Source organism: Dipodomys merriami, unplaced genomic scaffold, assembly GCF_024711535.1.
Source record: "Dipodomys merriami isolate MVZ:Mamm:240054 unplaced genomic scaffold, mDipMer1.0.p SCAF_8, whole genome shotgun sequence".
NCBI classification, from domain to species: domain Eukaryota; kingdom Metazoa; phylum Chordata; class Mammalia; order Rodentia; family Heteromyidae; genus Dipodomys; species Dipodomys merriami.
Window position 1 is genome coordinate 28,450,430 of NW_027206401.1, and position 7,804 is coordinate 28,458,233.

Consider the following 7,804-nt stretch of genomic DNA (forward strand, 5'->3'; position numbering starts at 1 on the left):
CACACAATTCTTTGCTTATTCAGCTTTTTTCAATGGCCCTGGAGGACTATTTTTTTGTGAAACTCTCAGCCACGACTCGCCTGCAGTGCTGTGATTTAGGACTTGGGTGTCATTAAGTGAGTCATATTTTACTTGCCAGTACCGGGTGGCCATCACTTTAGTACACTGTCACCCCAAACTCCATTGCTTATTAACACGTCTCCTATTTAAGGGTGATGCAGCCCAAGACACAAATACTAGTATGTACCTTTCCAGAATATTCTACAAACAAACCAAACATTGAGAGAATTGGCTCCACTCTCATTTACAAGTATTTTGGACTGTTTTGTGTTCTGTCCCTAGTGATACTCTTCTTAAAACTATAGTATGCTGTATTTTAACTACATGGAGTCAGTCATAATCTACAATGCTCAGAGAGGAAATTTTCCATCTTCTAGGAGGGAAAAAAATAGATACCAGAAGCATTTTATACAGCTTTATAGTCACATTCTTTCCTAAAAGCCTGGAAACTCACAAACTGTACTTAGAAGTAAGTAGAAATCCAAGCAATATTATACATCCAAACCTGTTAGATTCTTTTAATAAGTACAAATAAAATGCTTTTAACACAAGCATTATAAAATAGACCCCAAAAAGTTAAAAGAAGTTTAAGTTAAAGGAGTTAAAACTACCATCTGCGCTAATCCTCCGATTATCTGAATTCTAACACAAAAGCAACAACCATAAAAACTGTTGATTTCAACACCAATACCACAACTGTATATTGGATACTACTTATCAGATGCCAGCACTGCAGTGAGCACATGATCACTTTGAATCACCATTTCCACACTGAGATAGTCACCATGTTGCCCCATGTTACAGAGGAGAATGGAAGTTAACAAGAGAAATCATCTGCTCAAGGTCATATTGGTACTGACTTTAAGCCTCACACCAGAGCTCAAGCTCAATCCACTTTGGTATACCATTCTAGCCTTTTGCTTCAGCAGCCAAACTCTTGCAAATATAGTAAGTAGCAAAAAACAAATTTGGCAATTTCATCGAAAATTCACCTGGAGTTCTAGGTCAGACATAACATTAAAGATGTTACATGAATGGACACAAAGGGAGTGACCAAAATCTCAATGATGGCTAAGAACTCATGTGTTGGAAACTGAAGATATATATATTGAGTTCCTACTGTGCGTCTGGTCCTGATTCCAGCATTTGAATTGAGGAGGTAATGTACCTTTTTAGTTCACTGCATTCATGCAATACTTTAACAAGAATTCTAGGTTATCAGATTCTGAAAGTCAGAGTTTCTGAGTTACATAGGACATAATTACTGCTTTCAGGAACCTAATAATCCAGTGTCATTCTGCCAGAGAGCTTCCCATTTTGCTACTACTCTTCTTTCCCCTTAAAAGACAAGGATAAGCTACCCACATCTTAAGTCAAGTCTTGAGATAACATCGTATTGGTTTTCATAATTACCCTTTAAAACAACAAACTAAGAACCATCTTTAATCCATGCTATCAGAATATATGGGAACTTAAAAAGAAAACTTGAAGACTACTCTTCAGGTAAGGAAACAGAGAGCTATCTTACTGGAAGTCAATACAAAAAACCACACAGCCCTGACCCATGTCTTTTGATTTCCAGGGACTTTCTTCTTTGCTAGTAACACCATCCAGGCATACATCATGAATGATCAAAACTTTTTCCTTCCGCCTGCCAGGGGAAAATGAAAAGTTTTATTGTTCATAATTTTGGATAAGTTGCAATATTGTGAGTTCATATAAATTCACTCACAAATTACACACAATAAACCCTTGTGAGCAATTTCAAGTCAAGATACCACCCCCTACTCTTGCTGGGAGGGCAAGGTACTGTTGGAGCAGGAGGGAAGAGAGTGGGGGTTGCTCATAAATTATGAGAAGAAAAGAAGTGATTTCATCAAAGTGCCAAGCTTAGTACAAGGAATGTTTCAATTGTGTAAAATTTATAGTTTTCTGAGCGGGATGATTTACAGAGCCCTAATTTTCCATAATAAAAATCTCAGTGGGGATTCTGTGAATGAAACATCTTTTTAAAAATAAATTTTAAAAAAATGTAGCTCAAAATGAGGGTCAATGGTGCCATGTTTGGAGAATAACTCCTTCTCGGATCAGCTCCAAAAATGAATCACAGGAGAAAGACCCCATAAAACATGGGTTATTTTTTTAAGGCATAGAAAGTTGTATAATAAATAAGTAATATGCAGAAATGTATATCCAATTCAATTTGTTCAATTCAATAGGATTACTTCTTTGTCACTGAGTTTCAATTTAAAAAAAAAACAAAGACAGAAATCAAAGGGCCTTTGTGAAAGTTAAGGTGTTTAAATAATGGGACAAGAAGAAGAAGCAGAACAAAATGAAATCATTTGTTTCTTTAAGGAGATGTTTTTTATAATCAGAGGCAAAAGGACATAATATGCTGCTTCTTGAAAAATTGATCAATATAGAATCAGACCTAGATCTTTTTGAAATAATTCTAAATCCTTTTCTGAAAGAAACATTAAGAACCACCCCCTCTGTCCACAGGTGTGGCCAATTTAAGTCCTATGACTGAGGATAGGCTTAATGAGTCAATTAACTCCAATGCCTGTTAGTCCATTCTTCATAGTCACAGCTCAACCTTAGTTTCCTGCTAGCATCTTCAGGTCCCAGTGGACTCTTTTCCTGCCCTTCTAGCCTAAGTTACTGAGAAACTACCTGGAATTTAGTACTAGCATATTCTAGTTTGTTGCTACACTCCTGACTAGTTGGCCTTGTCTGTCAGTGCCCACACAAATGGAGCTTGAGTTGACTATATCGTTTGAATCTTCAGCCCAAGTTATCTCCCTCATCACACACCACCTCCTAGTGGATGTCCTTCTGGGCTCCATCTATGTAACCAGAACCTACTGCTCACTAAGATTAGTTGGACTTTTGGTGTGATGACTTCATCATTGGAGCAAGAAGATTTTAAATTTTGTGTCAAGTACTTTTCTTGATTTTCCTGTAGTTAAATCTCAAATGTTTGTACATTTGCTACTTCCTTCGTTTAAATGGATAATAGATTTTTAAGGTGATTTTCCCATGATCCTTAGTTCTTATTTCATACCTTTTATAATGATTTGAAAGTGATTTGGGGCCTATGATTTGCTTAGAAAAACATAAGATATATAAGGAATGGGTGTAATTTCAAGATTGGATTAAATAGTATTAGATTTTGTCTTCCTAGAACACTCACAATAGAGAAATCTCTGTTATTGACTTTGAAGGATGAAACTACCACTTTGTTAAAAGGAAAATGAGATAGCCATATAATGTAGAAGTGGATGAAGACAGTATCTAGTTGCTGATAGTGGTCTCCAGGCTATAGATAATAAAAAAACAGAAGCCCTCAATTTGACAACCACAAAGAAATTATTTTTGCGAACAGTCTTGATAATCTTTTATTATTATTATTATTATCTTATGTTCTGGTCTGGGCTTTGAACTCAGGGCCTAGGCCCTCTCCCTGAGCTTTATTTCACTCAATGCTAGCACTCTATCACTTGATCCACAGCTCCAGTTCTGGCTTTTTTGGTAGATAATTAGTAATAAGAGTCTATGGACTGGACTAGCTTTGAACCTCGATCCTCAGATCTCAGCCTCCTGAGAGGTATGAGCCAATGATGCCCCGCTTTTTAGATTATCTTTAAGTAGTTATACAAAGGGGTTTGAATTCAACATGTCAAACACTCAGTTTATGAGTACAATGAGTCTTGATCAAAGACCTTTAAAGCAGATCTGATATCACCCAAATCTCCAAACTGCAACATTTTAGAGAAACAGTACGAATGCTGTCTCCTGATCACAAAAATGATGCTACAATACATTCATATGTGTTATTTTAAGCTACTCTATTTGTGTTAATTTGTTAAGCAGCAATATTACTTCAGTTCTAATCAATACAGAAACAATTGTTCATAAAATGAACTGCCATGAATGCTAAACAGTTACTCTGTTCCTAAAAGGAAGCCACCAGCATGAAGGAATGTCTAATCTGGGCATGGAAAATTACCCAAAAATTGTGAAATACCATATAATAATCAGAGTTAGTATAAAGCAGTTTATGATCCATTGCCAGATTAATGCAATAGACTAAAGTTTCTACATGCACTCTGGGAGGAAAGGCTGTTAGGTTCCAGGAAGAGTTTATGACACAAGCAGAAAGAATTCTATAATCATAGCAGCATGAATAGGGCTTGCTTTGGGACTGGGGAGAAGGAACATTAAAGACAGGCAGTACACCTCCTTCAGAAAATTATCATAGCCTGATGTCTAAAAAAGGAAAATGCCAGACTCTGGAATCAGCAATCGCATGACCCAACAAATAATATACATGACTCTGGCAATAATACATGACTCTAAATGTCAGTTCCCACATCCATAATACAGGAAATATTTGGGGTATCTCCCTCATTAGCTTGTTTTGAAAGTCAAATGACCAAAGAAAGCACACATTACAACCTGGTAAATGTTTCCTGTTTATATTACCAACAGAACTTGTAACTGCTGCCATGAGATCTCCCTTGCAGCCAGACTTTAGCCAGGTTACAGTCATGCTCAGTCTCAGCTTTCTCCCAATGCTCCACCACAACTTTTTTTTTTAACTTTAAGTAGTTGTAAAAAGAGTTGCAATTTAACAAAAGAGTGTTGTAACGTAACTCGATTGTGAGAAAAGAGGAGGCACATTTTGAGAGGTTGAATCGGGAGTCTTTATCAGGAAGCAGGTGATTGCAGGTAGACTCATATCACAAAGACCTGCAGCCCCTCGAATACAGAAAATTGAGCCAGGAAAGCAGTCGAGGAAAGAAAGAGCAGAAAAACAGCACCAACAAGCCAGCTCCAATGGAGAGCTAAAGTGGGACGCCATGGTGACCAAAGGAGAGCCAGGAGAAAGGAGACACAAATGGCGCCTGAGATGCTCTGGTCCTAAGTAGTGGCGGGGGCGGGGGACAGGGTCACAGGAAACTTGAGTCTCCTGAGTTCAAGGCACAGGACTGACAGGTCCAGTTAACCTATCATCCAATTCCCAAACCCCACCTGTAGGAATTCAGGCATGCCCATCCCCTGGAAGGTAGGACTTCAGCTTTCTCCACCATGATGACAAGATGGCACCTGTTAAACCCAATTCCCTATCCACCACGTGGCCAAGATGGCACCGACTAGACCCAGCCTCCCCATTTCAATAGTTTATGAATACAGTACATCTTGCTCAATGTCACCCCTTACCACATTCTCACCCATCCCTCCCCAACCCACTCCTCTCACTTTTCTTAATTTTGTAGGATATGCATTAAAAGGTTGGCTGCACTCTCCCCCTGTTCCCTTCTTCATGCATCAACCCCCTTTCCCTTTACCCCACCCCACCCCACCCCTTGCAAATACCCACTTCCTGGTGTTTTCTGAACTTTGACTTTGCCACTCTAAGGAATTACACTATTTGAGTTTTCTCATGCACACCACTCAATGTATTTATCTATAAGTTTATAAGCCAAATCCAGCTTCCACAAATAAGGGGAAACATTCGAGCTTTGTCTCTGGGCCGGACTTACTTTGCTTAACATAATTTTTCCAAGTCTTTCCATTTCTTTACAAATGACACAATATCATTCTAATGGATGAGTAAAATTCCACTGTGTGTACATTATCCCTATATCCTGTCAGACTGGTGTCCTACCATTCTAAAGAAATGCCTTGAGCTCCTGCTTCCTGTCTTGCATTTTATGACAACAGAGATTCCTGGTGCTAAGCCATGAGAGTACTGAGAACAAAAGCTTTGTGCATTTCATCTTCTTAATTCTCACCAGGTCCAAAACAAAGCTTCATATGCAGCTGGCCTCAGATTCTATCATCCTTCTCCCTAGTTTCCCAAGTGTTGGGATTGCAGGGATGTGCTGCCACTCCCAGACATTCTTAGGTCTTTTCATTCTCTTACTATTTTTCTTCTTCTTTTCCCTCCTATTATTTTATTTTCATTAGTGCTAGGGATTGAACTCAGGTCCTCAGCTTGTTACGCTAGTCCTCTACCATTTGAATCACATTTTTGACCCGTGCTTTTGTATGTAGGCCAGCATCTCGGGAGGCTAGAATACAAAGAGAAATAAAGATAATCTACTCACTACTCCATGTCCTTTTATTTTTCTTATAGTTCTAGAATTTAACCTCATCCAGTCCAACTTCAGAGACATTTCTCTGGCCAAGTGAGTATCTTTCATATATATATGGCTACCTACCACTTACATTCTTTCCTTGCAGATTCATTTTTCATAATGTATTTGTTTGCAAGTTTCTCCACAATAAGCGATTTTTATCATCATTACTGATCGCAGTGAAGTGAAGAGGTCCCATGTGTTTGCATAGTCGAAAGCTGCCATTGCCTCCAAGGAGAGAACATGCAATACCTCCATTGTACCAAAAAGTCAAGCTTAGCATGCATTGCGTCTATAGGGTATTTATAAATGAGGCATATGTGAGTCTTCTGGTTAGCTTATGGCATTTACAGTCTTCCTGCTGTTCAGTGCTAACACTGGAACATAAGTCCCCAGGAGTTTACTGGAATATTCACATATGGTCAAATATTACACATACACTTGGCATCTTGATACAGTTGAGTATGTTTTCACACAGACAATTGTCATCTGGCTTGAATGTTGAAAAGTATGGAGGGAAAAAGTGATGCCAATAGAGAATGAAAAGAAAAGAAGAACATGCAGAATGGTCTTTCTCCCAAGCAAAAGAGAATTGGAAATGCTACAGCTCCATCAGATGATCAGCTGTCCAACTCTGAGATTCAGTATGCCTTCGGGGTACTTTTACTTAAAATTAATCCAGAATGTTGTTTCCTAAAAAAAAAAATTGAAAAAGACCTGAACACCAGAGTTGATGTATTTTAAGAATTAAAGCCTGTAAGGAAGAGGATGTGGTGGGAAAGGCTGTGTTTCATCTCTGTAAGTTACCAGCTGTGTGTCCTTGGGCAAATTGCATAACCTCTCTGCACATAGGCTCTCTCATCTATAAAATTGGAACACATACACTTGCTATTCTACTGTATCCCACAGCTGTGATCCTAAAGAGGATAATGTGGCCTGCACCATCTTGTGTCGCAGGAGGAGGGAGTTCTTACAGGTTTTGTTGTTGCTATTCTTGATACTGAGACAGGAGCTCATTCGATAGCTCAGGATGTCCTCAAAATAGTGATCCCCCTGCCTCAACCTCTTGAATATTTGGGCTTACAGGCACGACCTATCATGCCCTGGCCCCTATATTGGTCTTTAAAAAAGTACAAAATATTGTGATGATTGTTCCATTGAGTTCTTTTGTAAATGGAATATTCATTATCACCACTTGCAAAGTCTTCGTTATCAATAGTTTTCTCTAAGAACACACCTTTAGACATCAGCCCCCCCCCTCAAATCCCTTCCTCCAACTCCTCAATCCCAGAGTCATTAATGTAAACACCACCACATTAGTCTAGCCTGAGTATGGTCTGCCCACAGACAATAGGGACAAATATCTCTAAGCCTTCTCTATGTTTCTGACCTCAGGGTATGTGGATGAATATTCCAAATTCCATGAAGCAAACTGTCTTGCTCAAGCTTATTAAAAATACATTTCTGTCACTGGGTGCTAGTGGATCAAACCTGTATTCCTAGGTACTAAGGAGGCCGAGATTTGAATATTGTAGTTCAAAGCCAGCCTGGTCAGGAAAGGCCAAGAAATTCTTAACTCTGGTTTACCACCAAAAAGC